We start from the raw sequence: 16,811 nt of genomic DNA, 5'->3' as shown, positions 1-16,811 counted from the left end.
CCTAATGAAAGTTGAAATTGAATCCGCTTTTATTGTGTCTTCCTTGGTCCTTCCCCTCCCCCATATATTTTTGGGGGATATTTATTATAGAAAAAAGTAAAAAATATTGCTTTTTTTTTTCAAAATCGTCGCTCTATTTTTGTTTATAGCGCAAAAAAAATAAAAACCGCAGAGGTGATCAAATACCACCAAAAGAAAGCTCTATTTGTGGGGAACAAAGAACGCAAATTTAGTTTGGGAGCCACGTCGCACGACCGCGCAATTGTCAGTTAAAGCGACGCAGCGCCGAATCGCAAAAAGTGCTCTGGTCAGGAAGGGGGGGAAACTTCCGGGGCTGAAGTGGTTAAAAGCCTTCACGTAATAATACCTCACTGTTTGCGTGCGTGCGGGACTGACGTGCGCATTGGTTTTTGTGCTCTACAACAGGAAGACGGGGGGCACTTTATTTTATTTTTTTACACTGTTGGTTTAATTTTTTTTTTTTTTTATCACTTTTATTGCTAATAGGTAGTGACAGGTCCTCTCTAAGGACAGATCGGGGGTCTCTAAGTCCCTCCCCTGCCCTTGAAAGCATTCAAAATGGCAAAGAAACGGCGCCTTTGACATTTGCGTAAACTGGAAGTCATGTGATCCCTTGCGGATTCCTATAATGGAGAGCCAAATGAAAGGCGATCCCGGCTTTGCTTGGCTGTCTGGGCGGACATAGCGGTCGGTGGCTCGGGGTCAAGAGAGCCACGGACGGCGGAAGGGGAGGGGAGAAGTCCCCTCCCTCTGCATGTAATAGCAATCAGGTGGCTAGTTTTTTTTTTTTTTTTAAATCAGATCCTTTTTTTATTTTTCTATGCAAATAACATATACAGACAAATGATACAAACAAAACACAACCCACCTCCGTACTACTTTCAAGAGCTCTCAGCCCTAATGCAGGCAGTGGGAGGGGTTATGCAAATATCAAAAGTCTGGAAGAAGTGGGTGTTCCTAGGCAGGCTATATGTATATATATATATATATATATATATATATATATATATATATATATATATATATATATATATATATATATTTTTACCAAAAAGTTATTTTTGCAAAAAGAACATTTTATTTTGTGTCCAAAACCTTTTTTTTGCAAAAAAATAACAAAAAATACTTTTGCAAAAAAATTATATATTTTTGCAAATTTTTTTTGCAAAAAAGAAGAAAATTTAATTTTTTTACTAAAAAACACTGTATATGTTTGCGAGAAAAAAAAATGTATTTTTACCAAAAAAAAAACAAAAAAAAAAAGAAAATTCAATGTTTTGGCCAAAACTTTATTTTTGCAGAAGAAAATGTTGTTTTTTAAAAAAAACTAAATATGTTTTACCATTCTGCTAATTTTTTTGTGAATTAGTTCTGCTTGTTTTCAAAAGTAAAATAAAAATACTTTTGCTAAAAAATAATTATATATATATATATATATATATATATATATATATATATATATATATATATATATATATATATGTATATATATAAAATATACACACTGTGGGCCAGATCCACGTAGCGCAGCGCTTTTTTCCGTCCGGCGTAGCTTATCTCAGATACACTACGCCGCCGTAACTTACAGCGCATTTCCCGTATCCACAAAGAATTTGCGCCGTAAGTTACGGCGGCGTAGTGTAAATGTGTCGGAGTAAGGGCGCGCAATTCAAATGGCTAAGTTGTGGGCGTGTTTTATGTTAATACGTCTTGACCCGACGTAAATGATGTTTTTTTTTTAACGGCGCATGCGCCGTCCGTGGGGGTATCCCAGTGCGCATGCTCCAAATTAACCCGCAACAAGCCAATGCTTTCGACGTGAACGTCATTCTACGCAAAGCCCTATTCACGAACGTTTTACGCAAACGACGGAAAATTCGACGCTGGCCCGACGTCCATACTTAACATAGGATACGCCTCATATAGCAGGGGTAACGTTACGCTGAAAAAAGCCTTACGAAAAATGTGCCGGCCGAACGTACGTTCTGAGAATCGGCGTATCAAGCTAATTTGCATACACTTACGCGGAAATCAACGGAAGCGCCACCTAGCGGCCAGCGTAAATATGCACCTAAGATCCGACGGCGTACTAAGACGTTACGTCAGTCGGATCTAGCCCACATTCAGGCGTATCTTGTTTTGTGGATACAAAACAAAGATACCACGGCGCATCCTAGAAGTTACGTTGGCGTATCAAGAGATACGCCAACGTAACTTCTTTGTGGATCTGGCCCTGTATATGTTTGCGAGGAAATTTTTTTTTATTTTTACCAAAAAAAAAAAAAGAAAATTACATTTTTTGGCCAAAACGTTATTTTTGCAAAAAGAAGAAAATTTTGGGCCCGATTCACAGAAAAAGTACACCGGAGTATCTGCTGATACTCCGGCGTACCTTCAAATTTGCCGCGTCGTATCTTTATTTGTAATTCACAAACAAGATACGACGGCATTTGGCTAAGATCCGACAGGCGTACGGCTTCGTACGCCTTTGGATCTTAGGATGCAATACTTCGACCGCCGCTGGGTGGAGTTATGCAAATTAGCTTTTACGGCGATCCACGAAGGTACGCGCGTTCGTTACGTCGTCGCTAGTCGTCTTTTCGCGTCGCAAAGTTACGGCTGCTATTTAGGTGGTGTAACAATAGACAGCCCATGTTAAAGTATGGCCGTCGTTCCCGCGTCGAATTTAAATTTGTTTTTTTTGCGTAAGTCGTCCGGGAATACGAAAGTACGTTACCCACGTCGCCATTCAAAACATTACGTCGGGGCGACGTCATTTCGCGCAAAGCACGGCGGGAAATTTCTAAACGGAGCATGCGCAGTACGTTCAGCGCGGGAACGCGCCTAATTTAAATGGTACACGCCCCATTTGAATTAGGCGAGCTTGCGCCGGACGGCTTTACGTTACACCGCCGTAAGTTTACACGCAAGTGCTTTGTGAATCAGGCACTTGCGCTGAAAACTTGCGGCGGTGTAACGTAAAGACGATACGTTACGCCGCCACAGATATCTGTGAATCTGGCCCTTTATTTAAAAAAAAAAAATAAAAAATATGTTTTAACATTCTGCTAAATTCTTTGTGAATTAGTACTGTTTGTTTGCAAAAAAGAAATAAAATGCTTTTGCAAAAAAAAAAAAAAGTATGTTTTTGCAAAAAAATATTTATTTTTACCAATATGTTTTTTAAGAAGAACATTTAATTTTTTAACTAAAAAGTTATTTTTGCAAAAAGAAGAAAATTATATTTTTGAACTAAAAAAAAAAGATATATATATATATATATGTATACATACACCCACACGCTGTATATGTCTGCGAGAAAAATATAAATGTATTTTTACCAAAAAAAAATATGAAAATTTATTTTTTTGACCAAAACTTTATTTTTGCAAAAAGAAGACATTTTTTTTTTAAAAAACAAAATATGTTTTAACATTCTGCTAAATTCTTTGTAAATTAGTTCTGCTTGTTTTCAAAAATAAAATTAAAAATACTTTTGCTAAAAAATATATTTTTGCTAAAAAATAATATATATATTAAAATGTTAAATGTTTTAACATTCTGCTAAATTCTTTGTGAATTAGTTCTGCTTGTTTTCAAAAAAATAAATAAAAAATATATATATTATATATATATATATATATATATATATATATATATATATATATATATATATATATATATATATAAAATATACACAGTGTATATGTTTGCAAAAAAATATGAGGTTTATTTTTTTTACTAAAAAGTTTTTTTTGCTAAAAGAAGAAAATGTTATTTTTGAAAAAGAAAATGTTTTAACACTCTGCTAAATTCTTTGTGAATTAGTACTGCTTGTTTGCAAAAAATAAATAAAAAATGCTTTTGCAAAAAAAAAAAGTCTATTTTTGCAAAAAAATATTTATTTTTACCAATATGTTTTTTAAGAAGAACATTTAATTTTTTAACTAAAAAGTTATTTTTGCAAAAAGAAGAAAATTATATTTTTGAAAAAAAAAAAATATGTTTTAACAAAACCTTTGTGAATTAGTACTGAAAGCTTGCCCTCAAATATTGTATGTTGGTGCAAAAAGAAAAAAGTATCATGGACAGGACTCAATGGTGCAGCTGTGTCTAGTAACCAATCAGCTTCCAGGTTTTATTTTCAAAGCTTTATTGAACAAGCTGAAGTAAGAAGCTGATTGGCTCCCATGCACAGCTGCACCCGATTCTGAGTGCTCCAGTTTTAGTAATACCCCTCCCCCCATAAGTAATGACAAAGTTACGTCCGAATCAAACGTAACAATCGCTCTGCTCCATGTAAGGTGTTCGGGTGTCAGAGCTGAAGAGGTCAGGCGACGCCCCCCTCTGCTGGTCACGTGACCCCACACAACATCATCACATCACCCATGTGGCCAGTCACATGACCCGGAAGTCTTCCTGGGTCCTCCCCCCTCTGGAATGCAGCATGTGTTTTATATATTTCCTGCAGAGTGGTTGTCGGTTGCATAAGACATCTGTGCATGGTGGAGGTGAGTGCTCTGATTTTTCGATTGTAAGCTCCATGACTTCCTATTCCTTATTGTATTTCTTTATATTGTAAAGTGCTGTGCAAACTGTTGGCGCTGTATAAAAATAATCGTAATGTTTGCTGGTTGGAGTCGCTGCGTTTTCTCGCCTTTGCTTGGGTTTTGTCATGTTAGGCGAATGTTTAGCGATCGATTTTATGTGCAGGTGAGCAAAAGTTCTTTGATGTTTATTGTGAGCGATCGCCGTCCGTCTTCTGCTAGTACAGCTCACGTGTGGCCGCTCTGGAATCGCAGAACAGCGAGCGTTTTGGATCCTATTCATCTTAAACTGTACCCCAAACGCAGCGCGATCTTTCCAGCTTGACGAAACGCGAGCGTAAAATCGTTTAGGACCCATTTGTACTTGGCGATTTTGCTACGATTCCAAAATCTCGCAGAAATTCGCAAAATGCATGCGTTTGGGTGCTATGCAGTGTGACAGAATCGTGCGCCAAAACGCGCCTTTGAACAATCGCGTGAAGCTTGTCGCCCCCCCCCCCCGAGCCCTCACTCGCATTGAACGCGGCTTTGAAATCGTGCGACTTCATCTGAAATCGCACAATTTCAAAGCCACATTTTAGTGCTTTTTTTTTTTTTTTTGCGACTTGAAAGCTTCTTGTGCGGCTTAATGCACAGATGTCTATTGAAGTTGCTTCCGAAATCCCCAAAAGTAGTGCAGGAACTCTTTTTGCAAATCGGTGCGGCGCTGCAAAGCCGGTGCCGCACTGATTGGAACTGTGCCATTGCCAGCAATGCGACTTTGCTATGCGATTTGACTTGCCAAATCACTTCAATGGGAACCAAGGGCTATTTAGGCTGCATTCACTTTTTTTTTTTTTTTCTTTGTGTGGCAGGAACGCACGTGAGTTGCACATCAGAGGGACCATTCGCTTCGATGGGCTGCCCTATGCGCGTTTGTCACCCAAAAAAAGTTCCTGCTCTTCTTCGGAAGGCGCAGCAGAATCGCATAGCGTTTGGGGTGCCAGTAGCCCCCAGTTCACACCGACCACAGCTTTTGAAATCGCACTACTTCAGCATGATTTCAAAGCCGCCGGTCAGTGCGATTTTCATGTGCGGCTTGCCAACATCTGTGCGACTTCATGCGCAAATGTTGATGCAAGTGGCGTTGGAAATCGCCCAAAAATGGTGCAGGAACATTTTAAAAATCGGCACAAGTCGGAGTCGCATTGATGTGAACGGTTCCATAGGGTGCGGCTTGTCATGCGCCTTTGATCTGTCAAATTGTATGACAGGAGCTTAAAGGATAATAGCGAACAAACGCACGTCGTGCAGCGATCGCCAATGCGATTTGGAATTGTGGCGGTTTTATGCCCGTGATTCAGGAATTGCGAAGTGTGAATGGAGTCTTAAAGAAACAGGAGCTTCTTTTGGGCAACTTCTCTATGCGTGACATGCGGCATTGCGTGAAAATCGCCCACACAAAATCGCGAGCTGTAACACACGAAGTGTCAATGGGGGGGGGGCTTTTGGCACCTGAGCTTTTTTGGAACCATAGTCGCACATTCAAGTGAATGGGTCGCCCTGAGCGCAACTCGCACAGAAACTAATGTTGCGCGAGCAAATTCACGAGCGGGGACACAAGTAGCGTGCACGGGGACGTCATTTATAAAAGGGTAACAAATGTCACTTTCTTGTTCCGTGTTCTTATTAAACTTGTTACCTGACTCTTCTTCTCTGGTCCCGTTCAGATATGTGCGAACGCGTTTTGCACGTGGACGTCACGGAAAGCAGCTCATTCATTTCAATGGGCTTTTCTGCCCTTTATTAGAAATCGCACCGCACTGAATATTGTGGTGCTGCGGCACTAAACGTACAAAATTGGCGCTGTAGTTACCTGTGTGTGTGTGTGTGTGTGTGTGTGTGTGTGTGTGTGTGTGTGTGGGGGGGGGGGGTGTCATTAACCACTTGCCCGCCCTATTACAAAATGACGGCGGCAAAGTGGTTTCAATAGCCTGATCCGACGTCATGTGACGTCTTCAGGATATTGAGCCGGGGCGCGCTTCGCGGCGATCGTTGTTGCGGTGTGTCAGTCTGACACCCCGCCACACCGATCTAGGTAAAGAGTCTCCGACGGAGACTCTTTACCACGTGATCACCTCATCAGTGCCGCCTTATCAGTGAAGGAGAAAACTTACATACAAAGTTTTTGTAACTGAAACAAAAAAAACATTTGTTTCTCCCTAGTCTTCCAGGACGGCACCCTGAGAGATGACTGGTCCACCTGACAGGAAACGCAATCAATTAAGAGGTTAAAAAACCCACCCCCCTCCTGTGCTCATCAGTTTGTGATTGCGTTTCCCCACAGCGAAACGTTTGTTATTTTCTTATAGACCCGAAGGCCTGTGGCTGGAGGTCCCCCCCTGGGAGCTGGGCCGTAGGCACTGTGTAGCCTCTGGGGCCCAGTAGGATGACCTTGTCCCTCCTGGGGAGTATCCCGTTCTTCTTCCCTCCTGAGTACTGAAGACCCAGAACTTCAGGGGCCATTTTTTCCTTCTTTTCCCGCCTACCTGTCTGGGTGTCCATTCTGGATGCGGACTGGCTGATTCATCTGCTGGGTGGATCGCTCCTCTGAAGCCCCATACACACTATCAGTTTTCCTGATGGCTTTCTCTTCAGGTTTACCAAAACCATGTAGTACAAGGGCCTGCCTGATTGCATTCAAATTGAAACGCTTAAGGTTTGACCTCATATTAGATGGTTTTGGTAAACCTGAAGAGAAAACCATCAGGAAAACTGATAGTGTGTATGGGGCTTGAGAGTCGCTTCACAGGCCTCTCTCGGCAGCTCAGGAGGCTAAGAAAGAAGGCGCCCTTTCTCTCCTCACAAAACAGATGAGGAGAGGAAATCTCAGGCGGGGGCGTAATTGGAAGAGCCCCCCCCCCCCCCCCCCCCCCCCCCCCCCCCCCCCCCCCCCCCCGGGAAGCTGAAGGACCCTGGCAGCAAGTGGTGTTGCCCAGACCTTCAGGGGCCTTTATCCTGTCTCCCCCCCCCCCCCCCCCCCTTACCTGCTTAGATGTTCTTTGTCAGACGGGGATGCTGGCCCTCCAAGTGGAGTCCTTCCCCTGGCTCCTGGCTAGGAGGAAGGGCTGAGAGTCAGCAGGAGCAGGCGCCCACATCCTCCTTTTACTGGAGGCACCATATGATGGATGTTTGCCCACCCCAGCTGGGCTGAGGAATGGAAGGCATTGCCCCCCCTCCCCCTGTGTGTATATACTGCTACAGCTCCCTATGGCAGTGTTTCTCAATTCCAGTCCTTAGGCCAGGGGTTGACAAATTTGCTTGGAATCTAGGAGCCAGGTAAAAAAGTTAGGAGCCAGAAAACGCGCCCCGTCAAGCTTGCGCGCAGAAGCGAATACATACGTGAGCAGCGCCCGCATATGTAAACGGTGTTCAAACCACACGTGAGGTATCGCCGCGATTGGTAGAGCGAGAGCAATAATTCTAGCCCTAAACCTTCTCTGTAACTCAAAACATGCAACCTGTAGATTTTTTTTAAACGTCGCCTATGGAGATTTTAAAGGGTAAAAGTTTGTCGGCATTCCACGAGCGGACGCAATTTTGAAGCGTGACATGTTGGGTATGAATTTACTCGGCGTAACATTATCTTTCATAATATAAAAAAAAAAATGGGGATAACTTTACTGTTGTCTTATTTTTTAATTAAAAAAAGTGTAATTTTTTCGCAAAAAAAGTGCGCTTGTAAGACCGCTGCGCAAATACAGCGTGACAAAGTATTGCAACGATCGCCATTTTATTCTCTAGGGTGTTAGGATAAAAAATATATATAATGTTTGGGGGTTCTAATTAGAGGAAAGAAGATGATAGTGAAAAACAACATTAGAATTGCTGTTTAACTTGTAATGCTTAACTTGTAATACCAACGGCCACCACCAGATGGCGCCAGCTCACATCTGGTGGTAATAACTTGTAATACCAACGGCTCACCACCAGATGGCCCCAGCCCCCTTCCAATTCAAGTCGCCAGGACCCTATTTCTAGTCGCCATGGCGACCTGGCGCCCGGGATTTGTCGAGCCCTGCCTTAGGCCCCCCTAACAGGTCAGGTTTTCAGGATTTCCCTCAGATGAAAAGGCTGTGGTGATTACTAAGGCAGTGAAACTGATCAAATCACCTGTGCAAAATAATGGAAATCCTAAAAACGTGACCTGTTGGGGGGGGCCTGAGGACTGGAATTGAGAAACACTGCCCTATGGGGACTGCAGTTGGGGGGAGGGGGGGAACTTTGGCAGCAATCCTCCTTGCGTATGAACTAGAAGGATGGAAAAGCAAGCCCAGTGGCTGTAGCAGGGAAGACCACAACAGTAAGTACTTTCGTTTGCCATGAGAATTTAGCTGCAAAGCCCCAATTCCAGCCAGATGGTCTCTGGGCATGGGATCTCCCCTGGGGTGCAGAGGAGCGAGAGTGCCTAGACCACCTCAGATGGGACTGAGGAACGCAGAACATTGACGCCCCCCCCCGTGTATATACTGACTAATACAGTGCAGGCACAGCCTAACCCTACAGTTCCCTATGGGGACTACAGTGGGGGGGGGGGGACTTTAACAGCTATCCTGCTTGCTTGTGGGCCATAAGGAGGAAAAGCTAGCCCAGTGGTTGTGGCAGGGAGGACTACAACGGAAGTACTTCCTTTGGCCACGAGAATTGGGCTGCACAACCCCAATTCCAGCCAGTTGGTCTTTCAGCATTGGACCTAATCTCCTCTGGGGTGCAGAGGAGTGAGGGTGCCTGAACCACCTCAGATGGGAAAGAGGTGGGTAAGGCATTGCTTCCCTCCATCTTCCCTGTGTGTATACCCTGTTTCCCCAAAAATAAGACCTACCCTGAAAATAAGACCTAGCGTTATTTTCCAAGAGGGCTGCAATATAAGCCCTACCCCGAAAATAAGCCCTAGTTAAAAATGCTTGTAAAATCCTATAATCCACTCTATTACAGTAGTTTATAATGTACAATGTGTGTTTCTGTAATATAATTGCGGGGAAGAGAGCTCCGGCGGGTAACAAAAATGCAGAGCGGCACTATAACAAATGTATTTGGCACAATTATATTACAGAAACGCACACATTGTACATTATATAATACTGTAATAGAGTGGATTATAGAATTGTACAAGCATTTTAACTCAGTTCACACTGGGGATTCCTGATAGGCAGGGAGAGAGAGGGGATAGAAGACAGCACATTACATGGTAAGACCTACCCCGAAAATAAGCCCTACTGTGTCTTTTGTTGGCATAATTAATATAAGACCCGGGCTTATTTTCGGGGAAACACGGTATACTTGGTGGCGCAGTGCAGGACCGGGGTCCGGTTACAAATGGCCCAGAAGCTACTGCTAAAACCACCAACCACTCTTGCTTCAAAGACATTGTGGTTATCGCAACAGTAGGCTGCCAGCCTCTCCCTACATGTCAGGTTGTGTTGAAAGGGGGGGGGGGGGGGTCCTGATGGTTACAGAGTTCCCTACAGGCCATGTACAATGCTAAGCTAGTTAACTTTCAACAGTGTGGGAACAAACTTCTGTGTGGCACAGTAAGGGGTCCTTTGTGACGGTTCCCCCTTTTTTGGGGTAGCTTGTTTGTGTAAGCATAACCTCCCACTCACCTTACACTGGGTTTGTTATAGTGCATGAGGAAGAGAAACCTTTGTTGGTTTAGGCCAGGGATCGACAAATCCCGGGCGCCAGGTCGCCATGGCGACTAGGCTTGGAAGGTGGGCAAAAAAAAAGATTTTTTTTTTGTGAGCTGGTGGTGAGCCGTTGGTATTACAAGTTATTACCACCAGATGTGAGCTGGCGCCATCTGGTGGTGGCCGTTGGTATTACAAGTTAAGCATTACAAGTTAAAGGAGTTCTCCAAGCTAAAACTTTTAACCCCCGCTGTGCCCGGGCTGTAAAACTATACAAAATAAACTTTCACTTACCTGCCTACGATCCCCCGTTGTTTTCCGATATCGCCATCCCGGTCTGTTCCATTTCCTGCGGGTCGGTGCGCTCAGCCTATCAGCGGCCACGACGGGACATTGCTGCGGCCGCTGATAGGCTGAGCGCACGGTGAGTCACCGACCCGCAGGAAGTGGAACAGACTGGGACCGGAGAACGGGACGGCGATATCGGAACAACGGGGGATCGTAGGCAGGTAAGTGAAAGTTTATTTTGTATAGTTTTACAGCCCGGGCACAGCGGGGGTTAAAAGTTTTTTAGCTTGGAGAACTCCTTTAACCCCTTAAAGCGGGGGTTCACCCTTAGAGGGCACTTTTTCCCCTTAGATTCCTGCTCGTTTTCTCTAGGGGAATCGGCTATTTATTTTAAAATATGTGCAGTACTTACCCGTTTACGTGATGCATCCTCTCCGTCGCTTCCGGGTATGGGCTTCGGGAATGGGCGTTCCTTCTTGATTGACAGGCTTCCGAGAGGCTTCCGAAGGTCGCATCCATCGGGTCACAATTTTCCGAAAGAAGCCGAACGTCGGTGCGCAGGCGCAGTATAGAGCCGCACCGACGTTCGGCTTCTTTCGGCTACGAGTGACGCGATGGATGCGACCGTCGGAAGCCTCTCGGAAGGCTGTCACTCAAGAAGGAACGCCCGCTCCCGAAGACCATACCCGGAAGCGACGGAAGAAGATGCAGCTCGAAAACGGGTAAGTACTGCTCATATTTTAATACAAATAGCCGATTCCCCTAGACCGAACGAGCAGGAATCTAAGGGGAGAAACATTTTTTTTTTACAAATGGGTGAACTCCCGCTTTAAGGACCGCCTCATGTACATATACGTCAGCAGAATGGCACAGGCAGGCACATCAACGTATATATACGTGCCCTGCTTGACGTGGGTCGGGGGTCCGATAGGGACCCCCCCCCGGTACATGCGGCGGTCCCCGTGGCTTCAGGAGCGATCTGGGACGACGGCGCGGCTATTCGTTTATAGCCGCTCCGTCGCGATCGCTCCCCGGAGCTGAAGAACGGGGAGAGCCGTGTGTAAACACGGCTTCCCCGTGCTTCACTGTGGCGGCGCATCGATCGAGTGATCCCTTTTATAGGGGAGACTCGATCGATGATGTCAGTCCTACAGCCACACCCCCCTACACTAGTAAACACATACACAGTGATCCCTAAATGTTACAGCGCCCCCTGTGTTTAACTCCCAAACTGCAACTGTCATTTTCACAATAAACAATGCAATTTAAATGCATTTTTTGCTGTGAAAATGACAATGGTCCCAAGAATGTGTCAAAATTGTCCGAAGTGTCCGCCATAATGTCGCAGTCACGAAAAAAATCGCTGATCGCCGCCATTAGTAGTAAAAAAAAAAAAAAAAAATGCAAAAAAACTATCCCCTATTTTGTAAACACTATAAATTTTGTGCAAACGAACTGATAAACGATTATTGCGTTTTTTTTTTTTTTTTTTACCAAAAATAGGTAGAATACGTATCGGCCTAAACTGAGGGGAAAAAAAATGTTATATATGTTTTTGGGGGATATTTATTATAGCAAAAAAATATTGCATTTTTTTAAAAATTGTCGCTCTATTTTTGTTTATAGCGCAAAAAATAAAAAACGCAGAGGTGATCAAATACCACCAAAAGAAAGCTCTATTTGTGGGGAAAAAAAGACGCCAATTTTGTTTGGGAGCCACATCGCACGACCGCGCAATTGTCTGTTAAAGCGACGCAGTCCCGAACTGTAAAAACCCCTTGGGTCTTTAGGCAGCATTTTGGTCCGGGGCTTAAGTGGTTAAACAGCAATTCTAATGTCATTTTTCACTATTTTCACTGCCATATTCTTCCCTCTAATTAGAACCCCCAAACATTATATATATTTTTTATCCGAACACCCTAGAGAATAAAATGGCGATCGTTGCAATACTTTCTGTCACGCCGTATTTGCGCAGCGGTCTTACAAGCGCACTTTTTTAATTAAAAAATAAGACAACAGTAAAGTTATCCCCATTTTTTTTTTAATATTGTGAAAGATAATGTTACGCCGAGTAAATTCATACCCAACATGTCACGCTTCAAAATTGCGTTTGAACACTGTTTACATATGCGGGCGCTGCTCACGTATGTGTTCGCTTCCGAGCGCAAGCTTTTCGGGACGGGGTGCGTTTTCTGGCTCCTAACTTTTTTAGCTGGCTCCTAGATTCCAAGCAAATTTGTCAACCCCTGGTTTAGGCTACAGTCCACTATGTGGCAGATCTAAGAGCGATCTACTTTAAATCACTTCATACATCCTTTTATTCAAGGTTTCTGTGCAAACATATGCAAGAGCTACATGATTGCTTGATTAGGGCCTGCAGGTAGCTAGTTGCCTCCAGGCTTAATTGGTGACCACCTTTTCTAAGAGGCTGTCTTAACCACTTAAGCCCCGGACCATATTGCTGCCTAAAGACCCAAGGTGTTTTTACAGTTTGGGACTGCGTCGCTTTAACAGACAATTGTGCGGTCGTGCGACGTGGCTCCCAAACAAATTTGGCGTCCTTTTTTTTCCCACAAATAGAGCTTTCTTTTGGTGGTATTTGATCACCTCGGCGGTTTTTATTTTTTGCGCTATAAACAAAAATAGAGCGACAATTTTGAAAAAAATTCAATATTTTTTACTTTTTGCTATAATAAATATCCCCCAAAAACATATATAAAATTTATTTTTTTCCTCAGTTTAGGCCGATACGTATTCTTGTACCTATTTTTGGTAAAAAAAATCGCAATAAGCGTCTATCGATTGGTTTGCGCAAAATTTATAGCGTTTACAAAATAGGGGATAGTTTTATTGCATTTTTATTAATTTTTTTTTTTTTGTTACTACTAATGGCGGCGATCAGCGTTTTTTTTTTTTTTCGTGACTGCGACATTATGGCGGACACTTCGGACAATTTTGACACATTTTTGGGATTTTTGTCATTTTCACAGCAAAAAATGCATTTAAATTGCATTCTTTATTGTGAAAATGACAGTTGCAGTTTGGGAGTTAACCACAGGTGGCGCTGTAGGATTTGGTGTACACGGTGTGTGTTTACAACTGTAGGGGGGGGTGGCTGTAGGAATGACGTCATCGATCGAGTCTCCCTATATAAGGGAGCACTCGATCGATGCAGCGCCATAGCGAAGCACGGGGAAGCCGTGTTTACATACGGCTCTCCCCGTTCTTCAGCTCCGGGTAGCGATCGCGACGGAGCGGCTAGAAACAAATAGCCGCGCCGTCGTCCCGGATCGCTCCCCGAGGGGACCCGACCGCCGCAAGTCGCGGGAGGGGTCCCGATCGGACCCCCGACCCACGTCTAGGCAGGGACGTACAGGTACGCCAATGTGCTTGTACGTGCCATTCTGCCGACGTATATGTACATGCGGCGGTCGGGAAGGGGTTAATTGGTCTCTAGGGCTGGGCTCATTGAGACTTTAGTTTTCTGATTATCCCCACCTGTGTATGGGCTGGATAGCATTGCTCAGTCTCAGAGAATGGCGGCAAGGTAGGACAGCAGCTATCTTAAGGTGTCCAACCATTTTAGGGTTTGTTCCTTCACTGGTGGTGAAGTGTTAGTACCTACAACCCACCATGACTCCTCCTTGGCTGCAGACTAGGGTGACCACATTTCCAAACTGCCATTCAGGGACACACCCCCTCTCTCACTTCCCCCCCCAAAAAATGAGGGGGGGGGCAGGGGGAAATTTAGTCTCGGGGTTGATGGGGTATTTGGCGGCGGGTTATTTGTCAGGTGAATGTGCCACTTGCCACCAGATGCAGTGCCGCTTGCCACCCATAGCCTGCCACCAGATGCAGTGCTGCTGTCACTCCCTCTGTATGAGCCACATGTGTAGAAGGAAAGGAGTGGCGTCACTATCTGGAGAGTGAAGATCACACCAGTCCCTGCTGCTTGCCGCTGGGTGCCAGAGAAGGAGGAGGTGCCGAGGTGGGTGGGGACAGCAGTGCTGCACTAGGCGCAGGCCTCGCTCCCAGTCTCACTGTCCGAGAGTAAATTGTCACTGGTTGCAAGACGCCAGGCAGCGCCGGCCCTAGCAACCAGTTCCGGAAATGTAGTTATTAGTGGGTGGCTGTGTCCTCTATTTTATTCCGGGACATTGTATTGTCCCAGAATGAAGCTACCCGGGACAGACATGTCAATTGCGGGAAAGTCCCGGGCAATCCGGGACACGTGGGCACCCTACTGCAGACCTCGGTAGTAAGGGTTTGTCTATGCTGGGGTGTTTTTTTTTGACTCGGCAAAAATACACATCGAGTCTTGCATCTCTGCCCGCAAGGGGTATATTGTTGTACATTAATAATGCACTGCACCAAAACTTGTTGGATGTCCTTTATATCCTAAAAGTACTGCTTATCTGGCTACAGATCGGTATGACACAACAGAGAAGGTGGTCTGTACTTTCTGCCTTTGTACCACATGATGGTAATGCACATCATTGAGTCTTGTGTTATCTCTGCTAATATTTGCTATATTGCTACACATCAGACAGACACAGGATTGAGGTCGGTCTGGGTTTGTGTCTTGTATTACTACCTTATTGGTTGTTTATCAGAAAGCCAGTAGCGGAGATTGATTTGTTGGGCTACATAGCAGAAATACAGATTGAACTTGGACCAGGGGTAATGCAGGGCTCGACAAATCCCGGGCGCCAGGTCGCCATGGCGACTAGAAATAGGGTCCTGGCGACTTGGCTTGGAAGGGGGGCATTTTGTGAGCTGGGGCCATCTGGTGGTGAGCCGTTGGTATTACAAGTCATTACCAGCAGATGTGAGCTGGTGCCATCTGGTGGTGGCCGTTGGTATTACAAGTTAAGGATTACAAGTTAAACAGCAATTCTAATGTTGTTTTTCACTATTTTCACTGCCATCTTCTTCCCTCTAATTAGAACCCCCAAACATTATATATATTTTTTATCCTAACACCCTAGAGAATAAAATGGCGATCGTTGCAATACTTTCTGTCACGCCGTATTTGCACAGCGGTCTTGCAAGCGCACTTTTTTTGTGAAAAAATTACACTTTTTTTAATTAAAAAATAAGACAACAGTAAAGTTATCCCCATTTTTTTTTTTTTTTTTTATATTATGAAAGATAATGTTACGCCGAGTAAATTCATACCCAACATGTCACGCTTCAAAATTGCGTCCGCTCGTGGAATGCCGACAAACTTTTACCCTTTAAAATCTTCATAGGCGACGTTTAAAAAAAATCTACAGGTTGCATGTTTTGAGTTAGAGGATGTCTAGGGCTAGAATTATTGCTCTCGCTCTACCAATCGCGGCGATACCTCACATGTGTGGTTTGAACACCATTTACATATGCGGGCGCTGCTCACGTATGTGTTTGCTTCTGCGCGCAAGCTCGTCGGGACGGGGCACGTTTTCTGGCTCCTAACTTTTTTACCTGGCTCCTAGATTCCAAGAAAATTTGTCAACCCCTGGTAATGCTTCTACTGCCTTTGGTAACTGGTACAGCACCACAAGGTGGCGTTATGCCGATTCAGACAGTGCTAGTTCGGCAGTAGCTGCCGATTTTATGTGTGCGATTTGGCATATTGAGTCGCATTCCAGATCGCTTCAATAGGGATGTGCTATCTCTATTCTGAGTTGTTATATTGGTACACGTCAGACATATACAAAATTGGAGGTTGTCTGTCCTTTATGTTTTGCATACACGGCGGCTGAATATCTGAAGGGACACAGCAGTGAGTGTTGCTTGTCCTCTTTCTGCCTTGTTTTTTTCTGCCAGCAGGGAGACACATTGAGATAGTGACATCTCTGTTCAGTATTGGTATGTGGCTACATACACTGCCTTATTGGCTGCATTTCAGAAACGCACAGCAGTGATCGGTGTCTTTACGTTCTCATTTGTCTACCCTGCTGTTTTTTATGTATACACAACAGGGGGTTGTAACAACCAGGTAGCTCTGACCACCGCTGGATCTCCTACCTGGGCCGGGCTGGTGCATGTGGCTCCTGCTCCCACCACCTCCGCTGCTCTTCTGGCTCCATCTCTCCCATAACTCTGCGATCGCGTGTCCGACCTTTTCAAATTTCCCGTTTTTTTAAATTGCACCGCCGAGGCCGCCTCTCCTTCTGCGTGCCAGCGGCCGGAACCGGAAGCCGACACGCACCGCCGGATGTCCCGCCCCCACTGGAAATGACGTCACCCGCCTTCCGGACCAGGACATCGCAACCCCGGGAGACGGCGCCTGACCGCCCCTATTAGC

At 44.6% G+C, this 16,811-nt stretch overlaps 1 protein-coding gene across 1 annotated transcript in view; it reads left to right on the top strand.

The window, feature by feature from the left end:
• The first annotated feature begins 4,432 nt into the window (after nucleotides 1-4,432).
• MTRR (5-methyltetrahydrofolate-homocysteine methyltransferase reductase) overlaps nucleotides 4,433-16,811 on the top strand; it is a 143,512-nt gene continuing 131,133 nt past the window's right edge. Inside the window, exon 1 of the mRNA XM_040355179.1 lies at nucleotides 4,433-4,532. The gene's annotated coding sequence lies outside the window, so the exon portion shown is untranslated. The remainder of the gene's footprint in view (nucleotides 4,533-16,811) is intronic.

The sequence above is a fragment of the Rana temporaria genome, chromosome 5, assembly GCF_905171775.1.
Source record: "Rana temporaria chromosome 5, aRanTem1.1, whole genome shotgun sequence".
Taxonomy (NCBI): Eukaryota; Metazoa; Chordata; class Amphibia; order Anura; family Ranidae; genus Rana; species Rana temporaria.
The sequence above is the reverse complement of the archived record's forward strand: the minus strand, read 5'-3'. Positions and strand labels throughout refer to the sequence as shown.